The sequence below is a fragment of the Lactuca sativa genome, chromosome 8 (genome assembly GCF_002870075.4).
Source record: "Lactuca sativa cultivar Salinas chromosome 8, Lsat_Salinas_v11, whole genome shotgun sequence".
Taxonomy (NCBI): domain Eukaryota; kingdom Viridiplantae; phylum Streptophyta; class Magnoliopsida; order Asterales; family Asteraceae; genus Lactuca; species Lactuca sativa.
In genome coordinates this window covers 179,385,968-179,398,548 of record NC_056630.2, presented here as the reverse complement: position 1 = coordinate 179,398,548, position 12,581 = coordinate 179,385,968, and positions in this window count along the sequence as shown.

Sequence of the window (12,581 nt, the reverse complement as noted above, 5' to 3'; positions counted from 1 at the left end):
GGCAACAGACCATAGATCCGAACAACTAACAGCATATCAGGCACAAGTATTTAGCACATAAAAGCATTTTAGGCATAATTCCTAAAATAATCTAGTGCTCACACCTCACAATCATCGCTTAGCATTCTAAGTTTAAGTCTAGAAATAAATCCATATTCCTAGTTCGCTTAAACTAATACTCTGATACCAACTGTGACATCCCCAAAATCATGGCCAGAAAAGACCGATTTTGTTTATGCTTTATAAAAATCAGAGTACTTCATTTTATAAAAAGGTTGCAGAATTTGTTCCCAGAAAAACATGGTAAATACGTTATTAAAACATTTCCGAAGAAACGTATTTATTTCATTTTAAAATGTTTGGGATGTCATCGTTAATACCGAAACATAAGCATAAACAGAACTTACAATGATTTACACTAGTGATCTACATCTCTTTTAAATCTCTCAGTGTAATGTCACTTCACTTCGTCACCTGTGATATACATAAACTGAGTGGGTCAGGTTGGGAAACCTGGTGAGTACATAGGGTTTTCAACCCACAATAATATAATTGTTATGTTTAATCATCAAACAATTAACCCGATTACCCATCCCCGTTATCTTCTTTACTCTTAAGGATTTAACCTAAGAGTCGTCTATCCTGCATTTGTTTATTCCGAAGTCCCTTACTTCCAGGGTTATAGGACTGGCACTAAATCCATAGCTGCCAATGTTCGTTCATAAAGCACTAATTCCATAGCTACTATAGTCTATTCATCGGGTACTAAATCCATAGCTACTAGTCTTTATCTAATAGGTACTAAGTCCATAGCTACCAATGTTCAACAGGTACTAAATCCTTAGCTACCAGCGTCTAACTAATAGGTACTAAGTCCATAGCTACCAATTCCCAACAGGTACTAAATCCATAGCTACCAACGTCTAAAAGGTACTAAGTCCATAGCTACCGGTGTTCGTCTCATAGGCACTAAGTCTATAGCTGCCAATATATACTCACGTCATCTTCTATCTCACATCATTCATCTACCCATCTCGTACCCAACATATTCGTATATATAAAATACGTATACAGTTTAAATCCTTTAAAACATGTATAAAACGTTCATCCAACATAAACAGCAAGTATTCAGATAATATGCACACATAGCACGTAGTTTATATAAAATACTTCATATCTATGTGTAAGATGAAAGGGACTATGCACTCACCTGAGTAGGTGGTGACTCAGTACTCGGACAGCGCTTCGATACTCTCAAAACGATATTCCTTCGATAAAACCTAGTATCGATACCACTAGGGTTTAGTTTAACGATAACCGCGACAAATTAATTAGTCTGACTATTATTAAGCGTTAATAACGCTCAATATAACTCATAATAATAGCCCAAATAATTATTTTAAGGACCTAATAACATTCCTATAATTATTTGAAAGCTATATAAAAAATTGCGTAAGCGTAGCACACTTACAGCGATTTTTATCGAAAACCGGGACTTAATTGGAGCAGCGTTTCGAAACCGAAAAACTCCTTTTTCTCGGGATTCCGGGAGCCTCGGGGCTTCCCTAGGGTGCTAAGGGGTTTTTCTAGGGTTTAGGGATGTTTAGAGGTGCTAGACAGAGAAAGTAGTGAGAGAAAGAAGAGGTTTTGGGGTGAAGAGAAATGGCAGCCTCGCACCTCAATTTATAGGGTCTGGCTTTGGACATTACGCTGGGCGTACTCTTCGGATAAGATTGCCAGCCTCGGACCAGCTGTCTTGCACTCCATCGGACGGATAAGAACCGAAGTACGCAGGGCGTACTTGGCCTCGGACGCGGGGCGTTCTCCGGACGCTAGGCGTATCCTCGCTACGCTGGGCGTAACCCTCGCACCAGGTGTCACCATCCGAAGCGATTTCATCCGACGGCTGGGAGTTCGGCCACGTCATCAATCCTCATCAGCCTTCGCAAATTCAATTATAAACTTTAAAAATTCATAACTTTCACGTACGACCTCCGTTTTCGACGTTCTTTATATCCACGCGAAGCTGGGAACGTACTCTACAACTTTCGTTTAGACTCTGTCGGCTAATTTTGGCTCGATTTTAAATTTTATATTATTAACGGGCCGGGACACGATTGGTCCGTTAAATCCTCATAATTTCTTCATCCGACATCCGTTTTCGCCCATCTTTTTCTCGTTACGCTACTCTCAACGAGATCTTCGATTCTCGTTTAGGTCGTGTCGGCTAAAAACCGCTCGATCAAATATTCAAATTTCGGGTTGTACACTGCTAGTCCGAAACTTCGAAAAATCATAACTTCTTCATACGAAGTCAGATTTGGACGTTCTTTTTATCGATGTTCTTAGTTTAACATATTCTACGACTTTCGTTTAGATCGCTAAGGCTAAATCTCACTCTATCGTAAATTCACTATTTACGCTTCCCGGTATTGTGCCCGTTCCGTCGCGAAACTTCAACGGGTCATAACTTCTTCGTTATAACTCGGATTTCGGCGTTCCTTATATGTACGGAAACCTTGTGACATACTGTAAAACTTGGTTAAGATTATTTATTCTAAATAATCTTTTGTCGAAAAGTCGTTTTCGACCCCTATTGCCTCTAAATTGACTAGCCCGGATTCGCGGGCGTTACAAATGAGGGAGACAAGAAGGAGCTTAAGAAGATAATAAGCTGGTACACAGAAATACGAAGAGTTATGCTGTATTCAATCCAACTTCTTACAAATTGATGTCTTCAACTCTGATTACAAAGGGGGAGAGTGTAAGGGTATTTTGGGATTGTAATGAGTCGAAGTCTTTTGTACTCTTCGTATGGATTATAATATATTTTACTAAGGCATTGTATTCGAAGCTTAATGTTTAGTCCTTAGTATATTTTTTGTACGCTTTTATCTCCTATAAATAGTAGTGTTTACTAGAGTTAGAAAGTGTCTTTGATCTGAATTATCTCATTTACTCTGTAAAATCATAAGAGCGTAATACTCTGTAAAATCATAAGTGCGTAATAGAGCTGAACCAGAAATCATATTTACATCGGTGTTCAAATCTCGCAATATTACTTTTGATCATTTGTTAGTCTGATTCATTACATACTCGATTCCTTATTTCGTCAACTACGGGCAGTGAAGTTCATCTCATGAGCTTTGGCTTCGGTGTTCTCCATTCCCTCCCCCTTAATAAACAAGTGTATGTTCTACCTCAATTGAAAATTTGGGTATGTGGATTCAAGGTCGGTCTATGCCGACGACATCATAGGCCCATGAACCAGCCCATAAAATTATACAAAGATACAATTAGAATTAAGAAACTTTTAACTACTTTTCTATATTGATCATTAGGATTACTTTCTACCCTTTTGTGAGTTTTACCTAATAAATTTTAGATACGTTATTAATTACACATTCTTTAAAAACCATCAGTTAGTGCTCATAAAATTGAATAAATGAAAGTCAATAAATCATGAAATGAATAAGCGCTTGCAGTTTTGTGTAGATGTAAGATGTTTCAAGTTTAAGTTAATTGAAGGGCATCAAGGGCAAATAGATTAAAGATTACGGTCTTCACACTTTCAAACTTTTACAATTCTATCAAGGGCTAATATAACGTTTGCAGAATTGCAATGTGTATAGTTTCTTTTGGTGTATAAAGAAACAAATCTAAACAAACATGCGGTTTTTCTCAAACTAGGGTAGGAACAGACTACTCTTAACATAAATACTGCATTTTAGTTATACCAGATACTAATAAAAATCAAAGCTAATTATTGCAAAACTTTCAATAAAAGATTTGCATAATAGCAGTCTACTTTCTGTTTTTAACATTTTATAGCAATGTATTTTATATTTATTTAAACAACATAGTTAATTTTTCTACATGTGTAGCCGATATTTACTGATAACCGAAACCATTAACTGATTTAAACTTACACTGAAACACAATGGTTATAAAATCCAATTAATATAATTCTCCCGGTTCTTCAGGAAAAAAATCAAAGGTTTTCTGTGTTGGTCCATATAAAACTACATGAATGTAATACGTAAATATTATAAGCACGTTCAATGGTTCATATTGAAAAATGTTATTATGTAATTACCACATAATTATAATCTATTTAATTATGTCATTTCTTATTTAATATATAAATATAAACTAATAACACAACATACAACAGTAAAAAATAACTTATTGATAACTTTAAAATCACGAGATATTGTTTATCATTGTTACTAGTTGTGAAACCCGTATATTATACGGGTTGATAAAAACAAAATGTTAAATAGAAACGATTAAATGAGAAATTTATTTGAATTTGAAATTTGAAATAAATAAAAATTATGAGAAAAAAACATGCAAAAAATAAATAAATTAAAATTATTGTTTAGTTATCAGACCCGTATACTAAACAGGTTAATTATAACAAAATGTTAAACATAAAGGTTTAAATTGTAAATTTATTTGAAATTGAAATTGAAATTGAAATTGAAATTTAAAATTTAAAATTTGAAATTAATATCATTATGGTAGGTTTAATTTATGGAAACTAACTAATAATATATTAAAAATGGAAAATAAAATAAATGACAAGTGGAAAATAAATATATCTCTAAATTATGATAAAATGACATGTGACAAATTGAATGAGAGAAGGACATGTGGCAAAATCATTCTTATTTATTAGGGTAGATATTTTTAACATTTATTTGCAACTTTTATTACCAAATAATATACAGTAAATAACTAAGAATTTAAGTTCAAATATTGATTATCCATGCAACTATCATATTTTCTCAAACAAATTAAACAAAATAACCCTAGTTCTAACCTATCTAAAAACAAATATGTACGGAGGTGTGGATGTCATTCTCACCAAATAAGAGAGCATTATTACACCAGAGACGAGGTCAGGCTTAATTTGCCAATACAATCCTGCGTTGCGTCTGAGAAACTTCCTATATAAGCCAAGAAAAGTAATCGGCCCATAGGGACAAATCTTCCTTATAGATAAGAAGCCTTTCACTCACACTCTCTATCAAGAACGACCTCTCTGCAGTGTGGAGTATTGGCGATGGCTCAATCCAACAAAGCACCTTCATCCGCTCCAATTTCTGTGATAGGGTCTCACTTCATGGTACCACATCAACTCGATATTAACCATAAAATCATCTTCAAAGTGAAACCATGTGACTCGGTGTTTCCTGAGCAGCGAGTACTACTCGATGTTGATGACCAACCCATCGTTTTGATGTGCAATAAGGTGACTTTGTTGGTGGGTAAGGCTTAATCTAACAGTAAAATTGATAGGAGTATATCGAGAACAAGATAGCCGAATGATTGCGTTTATTGAATGAATAAAACTGGAAAAAGTTACATCTACTTAACAGCTAAAACAATGAACTTTAAATAGGCTAAATACAACTGAAAACATAAAAAATAGCAACGGATCTTTTACTGGGCAAGTAGCACACGTGCCATTTTATTCTCCTGATTACTTGGTCAGCATTGACTATCAGACTTTATTAACTTAAACTTTTAATATATATATATATATATATATATATATATATATATATATATATATATATATATATATATATATATATATATATGTTCAGGTTTATTTGAGATCATTTTAATTTTGTGAGACCGTGAGACAAAATCTAAAAATATTTTTAAAATGCAAAATTAATCGAAAAATCCAAAAATTCATTTTTTAAATATTTTTTCGGAACTTGAATTAACTAAAAATAATAATAATAAATAATAAAAAATTAAAAAAAAATAAAAGAAAAATCTCGTTTTTACTTTTGAAAAATACGTGAAATATTTTAATAGAATATTACACAGATATATTATAAAAAATAATTTTAAAATGCAAAATAAATGGAAAAATCTAAAAATTCTTTTTTTAAATATAATTTTCGGAACTTGAATTAACTAAAAATAATAATAATAATAAAAAAATCTCGTTTTTTTTTTTTGAAAAAAACGTGAAATATTCTAATAAAATATTACATTGTACATATTTTAAAAAATAATTTTAAAATGCAAAATAAATGGAAAAATCCAAAAATTCTTTTTTTAAATATTATTTTCGGAACTTGAATTAACTAAAAAAATAAAATAAATAAAATAAAAAAATGCGTCTCACGGTTTTACAAAATTAGGTCGTCTCACATGAACGTAACCCTATATATATATATATATATATATATATATATATATATATATATATATATATATATATATATATATATATATATATATTACTTTGGATTGTTTTGAAATTTCGATGCTAAATTTAACATTTAAATGGACTGATTTATTTTCCAGAGCATGACTGCACACAATGGATGGTATGTATTCAGGGGTGACAGTGAAAGCAAATCGGATATGATATTTACCACAAAAAAACATTGCGTGATCCAGCTGTTTTAGAGTGACGTAAATGTGTTCTTGGCAAACAAAACCAGTAATAAAAATGTTTGTGATTTCAAGGTCGAAGGAAGCTGGTCGAAGAGAAACTGCACTATTTATATGGGAGATACTTCAACCACAATAGCCCAAGGAATTTAATTTTCAAACCTTTTTTAGTTGGTTTTCTAGTAGAGTTCCATGTTTTAAGTTATGTCTGTATAACTCAAAAGATTCTGTAAGTAACTTAAAGCTCAATCTGAAACTTACTATTGACATATTTATTCCTGTAGATGTCCAAAATGCAGTCATCCGAGAATATTATAAAGTTCGTTCATGAGAAATTCAAGGTGTTTGCCTTTGTGATCACAATTATAGCAATTGTTGAGGCTATGGAAGACTCCGACAAAAAAAAGTAAAGGTGTTGTGCAAGTTGTTGGAGGTGTGACTAACGTTGTTGGCACAATACTCCTTTTATAGTCATATTAGTTGCATTCTCTACTCCTAAATTCTTCCGTGCATCAACGGGTTTATATATGGCTTATCCGGCAATTCATATCATCTTTTCACATCGTGATTGATATGGTATGATTACCATGATAGGCTCAAATTATGGTTCCTTAATTGTGTCAATTAGAAGTAATTAAGTTATAATCTGGACATGTTAATTAGTTGTATCCTAGTGCCGAAGAATAAATGTTGCTTTGGAATTTTTTTTGAAGTTTGTGTAACTATTAAGAAGTGCTATTCAATAGTATCAAACATTGTAATATAAATATCTAAGAACAGTCCAGATGTATGTGTTCAGCTTTTTAATAAATATGATGTTGTATTAAACAATATTTTTTAGCAATTCTTCCTATATATTATTTTAAGTCCTTACAGTCCACTTTCATTATTAAGCAATTTGTGGAATTAGAGGTGTATTTCATAAATGGGTCTCATGGTTTTATTATTTTAATATCTATATTTCATATTTAAAATTATAAAACAAAAACAAAAAATCTTTATAAAACCAAAAACGTGTTTAATATTTGTCTTTGTTTCATAAAACTAAAACTAAAATTTATGATAAAAAGGTTTAGTAAAACATTTCGAGTATTGATTTTGTTTTGAACGTATCAATTAGCTCTTATTTAATGTCGTAATTTCTTTTTTTATATTTTAAAGTTAATATAAAACTTTTAGTAGTACGAAAAATATCTAAACACAATACATAATAATGGAAATTTGAAATAAGATAGATGACATAAAATGAAAATATTTATTAAATGTTGGCCCATGATGTGAACCTTTGTAAGAAACGGATGGTTACTATACCCCTTGAGTCCTAAATTGTATAATTCACATAAATGTTGGGGCCTCTTTATGAAATACACATCTATTAGCTGGGAAAAGGTACCTGGTTTAATACCCACGTGGGGTCAGAGGACGGGAGTTCAATTCCTGCAAAACTCATGTAACGTCTCATTCCTGGTATGTAATTTTAATTATTTTATTTTCAATTTTATAAGGGCTACTCGACGAGTCGGTAGCACTAACTCGTCGAGTAGATACGGGACATCACTCGGAGATTAGTGGGACAACTCGACAAGTCAATATTCCCGACTCGGCGAGTCGGCCAGGCTATATGAAACCCTAATTTTTAAGGTTTGTACCCTATTTAAACGTTATTATAGCCCCCCACTCCAGGCTCCGTCACTTCCACAACACCTTCTTCGAAACCCTAACCCTCCATTAGTGAGCTTGAGTGATTACATGCCAATTTGAAGTGAATTTGTGCATTTTGGAGCTTGTAGAAGAAGAAGAAGGTAGAAGGTTCAAAGGAGAAGAAGAAGTTCCAGGAGCAACACCTCATTTACTACATCTTCCGGTAATCAAGCCTCAAACTTGATCATTCCCTTATTAGATCTTCATCTATGCTTGTTTTTGTCACTTTTAGGTCATTTCAAGGATAACCCCGAGAATTGGAGCTCTCATGGGGTTATGGACTTTAGATTTGGACACCCTTGAGCTCCAGGAGCTCAAGGTAGCTACCCTTATTCAACCAAGGCCCTATCCCAAACCTTAGGTCTCCATTTCTAACCTAGTTTGATGTTTTAGCTTCATATCACTATGTATGCACGTAAAGTTGGCAACTTTACGTGTTATGCAAGCCCTAGAAGTCCAGATCTATGAATTGGATGCATTGAAATCGTTTAAAATCAACTGTATGGTGATGACATGTAAAGGACTCGACGAGTCGCTCATCTGACTCGGCGAGTCGTGTCGCGAACCCTTTATACTTGGCACTTTTATAACTTAGGTTTGATAAGTTATGTAGACAAACAAATATTTTTTACGTGTGTGGGATTACAAGTGTAAAACCCATTATACTTGTCACTTTTATAACTCATTAGTCTAAACACACTTGTGATTATAAAAATACATGAAGTCGGAACGATTAAAAAACCCTCTTTTACTTGTATGGATTTACAAGGGTAGAACATTTTGCACTTTACATGTTTATAATTCATTGGTCTATACACATTTTTGATTATAAAAACACAAGAAGTCAAAACGATAAACAAATATATTTTACTTGTGTATGTTTACAAGGGTACAACATGTTGCCTTTTACTTTTATAATTCATTAGTCTAAACACAATTATGATTATAAAACCATGGTTGTAGAAATCGGGATAATCAGAAATTTAGGATTAGTCGGCTTTGGCGGGATTAATCGGTCTTGGCGTGATTAATCGGTCAACAAAAGTCAACAAAAGGTGAAAAAGTCGAAAAAAAAGTCAAAAAAGGTCAACAAAAATTCAAAAAATCAACTCTTTTTTTTACTCCAAAATTTTCAAATTTTCAAATTTTCAAATATAATACCAAAATGTTCATATTTTTGTATTTTCAAATTTCAAATTTTCTTATTTTCTAATTTTGAAGTACTTGTTTTTCTTAAGATATATAAATATTTGATTAATTTTAATATTTTATTAATAATCTATGGTCTCGATTAATCCCCGCCAAGACCGATTAATCTCTTAATGTCAGTCGACCGTCAAACGATTTTTACAACCTTGATAAAAACATACATAGTAAAAACATATAAAGTTCACCAACATTATTCTTGACGTATTGTTTTCAAACGTATGTATCTTTAGGAACCTAGGAGCTGCAAGACACACCTTGTGTGTCATGGAATAATATATTTCATGTTTAAATGGTTGGCCGACATGTTAGGCCTTTTTGTTCCACTTTGACTTACATTATGCAGAACTTGTTTAAGTAGTTATCGTCTGTTAGATTTTCAATAATGTAATTCCTCATACTGGATTTATGGAAGAATGTAATGTAATCATAAATCCTTGTATTATTCAATATGTGTTGTTAATTGTGATCCAACCACCATATAACTTCACTTATCCAACAACCTCTTTCTTAAATATGTGTTGCTATGGTGGAGATGGAGGAGGAGGTTGTGTTGGCTATGAAAAAATTTGTTGCAAGTAATCCAATGGGGTTTGTGGAAAGGCGATGATGGTAGTTTATGTAGGACGTAGGGTAGATGACAGAGGAGGTATTTCTGTTTATGATAGAGGGATATCAGAGATGGTCAGCTAGGGTGGTAAGGATGTAGAGACAAATATAGTTATTAAGAGTAAGAGAGAGAAAGGGTAAAGAGAGGGGAGTGTAATTACGAAAATTGTCCTCGGGGTGTACTGGATTTTTCATATCTGGTCAAAGGGCATATTTTTCATTTAAGAAAAGTAACAACTCAAACATAATATTTAAGTCCCAAAGGACCAATCATGCAACAAAATAAAAACATGATGACGAGCAACGTAGCGTTTGTGATAGTTAACCTTAACGTGATACCTTTTGCAAACCACAAGCACCAATTGTGAAGTTGTGTATGACTTCAACCGTCCTTCCTCATAACTAAAGCAAATATGTAACATCCAAAGATAAGGTATACCTTATAAACCATTGTTCTTTTAGTAATTGTCAAGTTTAGCCATTATTTGAGAAAAGGGGGTATATATATATATATATATATATATATATATATATATATATATATATATATATATATATATATATATATATATATATATATATATATATATATGTGTTTAGCTCTTTAGTAAGTACGATGCATTAAACAATATTTTTCAGTGTTTCTTCCTATATATTCTTTTAATTCCTTACGGTCCACTTTCATTATTAAGCAATTTGTGGAGCTAGATGTGTATTTCATAAATGGCTCTCATGGGTTTATTATTTTAATATCTATATTTCATATTTAAAATTATAAAACAAAAACAAAAAATGTTTATAAAACCAAAAACATTTTTAATATTTGTCTTTGTTTTAAAAAAACTAAAACTAAAATTTATGATAAAAATGTTTAGTAAAACATTTCTATCATACAAACGATTCATCAATGTTTTCATGAAGTGCTAAAAGCAATGATGTGTTTTGCAACAGAAATTATTGTACCAACATCTTCTAATACAACAAGAAATACCTCGGAACGTTATAGACGGCTAAAAAACATATTTCCTGGAGCATTAGGTGCACTAGATGGAACACTTGTACATGCAGTTGTGTCCGTTGATGAACAAACTCGCTATAGGGGAAGAGGAAAAGGTGAATGTTATCAAAATGTAATCGGAATTTGTGATTTTGATATGATATTTACCTTTGTATGGGCTGGATGGGAGGGCATAGCACACGATTCTAAAGTTTTGAAAGAAGTTGCATTTAATCCGACTTCTGGATTTCCATTCCCTCCACCAGGTTTGTCATTTTTCTATAAGTTTTATTATCTATATTATTTATATGATTAATTTGTCACCCATATACAGATAAATATTACCTTTGTGATGTCGCATACACCAACACCCGTGGATTTATGGCTCCTTACCGCAATACTAGGTATTGGTTAGCTGATTTTCGAAGAAACAGAGCTTTAACTAAGGAAGAAAGGTTCAATCATGCTCATGCACAACTTAGAAATTACATTGAACGTGCTTATGGTGTATTGAAGGCAAGATTTCCAATTTTAAAACGTATGGCTCCTTATCCTTTTCCAGTGCAAAGAGACATAGTCATTGCCTGTGTCGCGATCCATAATTTTATAAAGAAGTACGATATTGAAGATGACCTATTTACGAACTTTGAACAAAACAATATGGTTACTCCTAATGTGGGAGGTGGAGGAAGTGAGGGCCAAAACATACAAGGCATAGAATGGGGTTCGGAAGCCGTTGAGTATATGACTAATTTGGGTGATCAGATTGCTAATCAGTTACTTTCAAATGGTTCACGTTAAATAATATACTTTTTTTATTATATATGACAATGTGTATTTGGATTTTGTATTACACTTCGTATTTGGATTTTTAATTATGTATGTTTAATTTGGATTTAATGTGATAATTTTTATTTGTATAATTATTTTATCCAGCACAAAAGGATAACATAAGGATAATATGGTCATTTTAATCATTCAGCACATCAGTCATATAAATAATCAAACAACATAAATTCAGTCAGATGTGGACTCAGTCAGCAATTCTAACCCAGTCAGCTCCTAACTCAGTCAGCTCTAACCCAATCAGCAACTATCAAACGACCCCTTATTTTGTTTTGAACGTATCAATTAGCTCTTATTTAATTGCGTAATTTCTTTTATTATATTTCTAAGTTACTATAAAACTTTTAGTACTATGATAAATATCTAAACACAATACATAATACTGTAAATTCGAAATAAGATAGATGACATAAAATGAAAATATTTATTAAATGTTGGCCCATGATGTCAACCTTTGTAATAACGAATGGTTACTATACCCCTTGAGTCCTAAATTGTATAATTCACATAAATGTTGGGGCCTCTTTATGAAATACACATCTACAAGTTGGGATGAGGTACTGCGTTTAATACTCACATGGGGTCAGAGGTCGGGAGTTCAATCCCTGCAAAACCCATGTAACGCCCCGTTTCTGGTATGTAATTTTAATTATTTTTATTTTCCATTTTATAAGGGTTACTCAACGAGTCAGTAGCCGTAACTCGTCGAGTAGATACGAGACAGGATGCGGAGATTAGTGGGACAACTCGACAAGTCAATATTCCCGACTCGGCAAGTCGGCCAGAGATGAAACCCTAA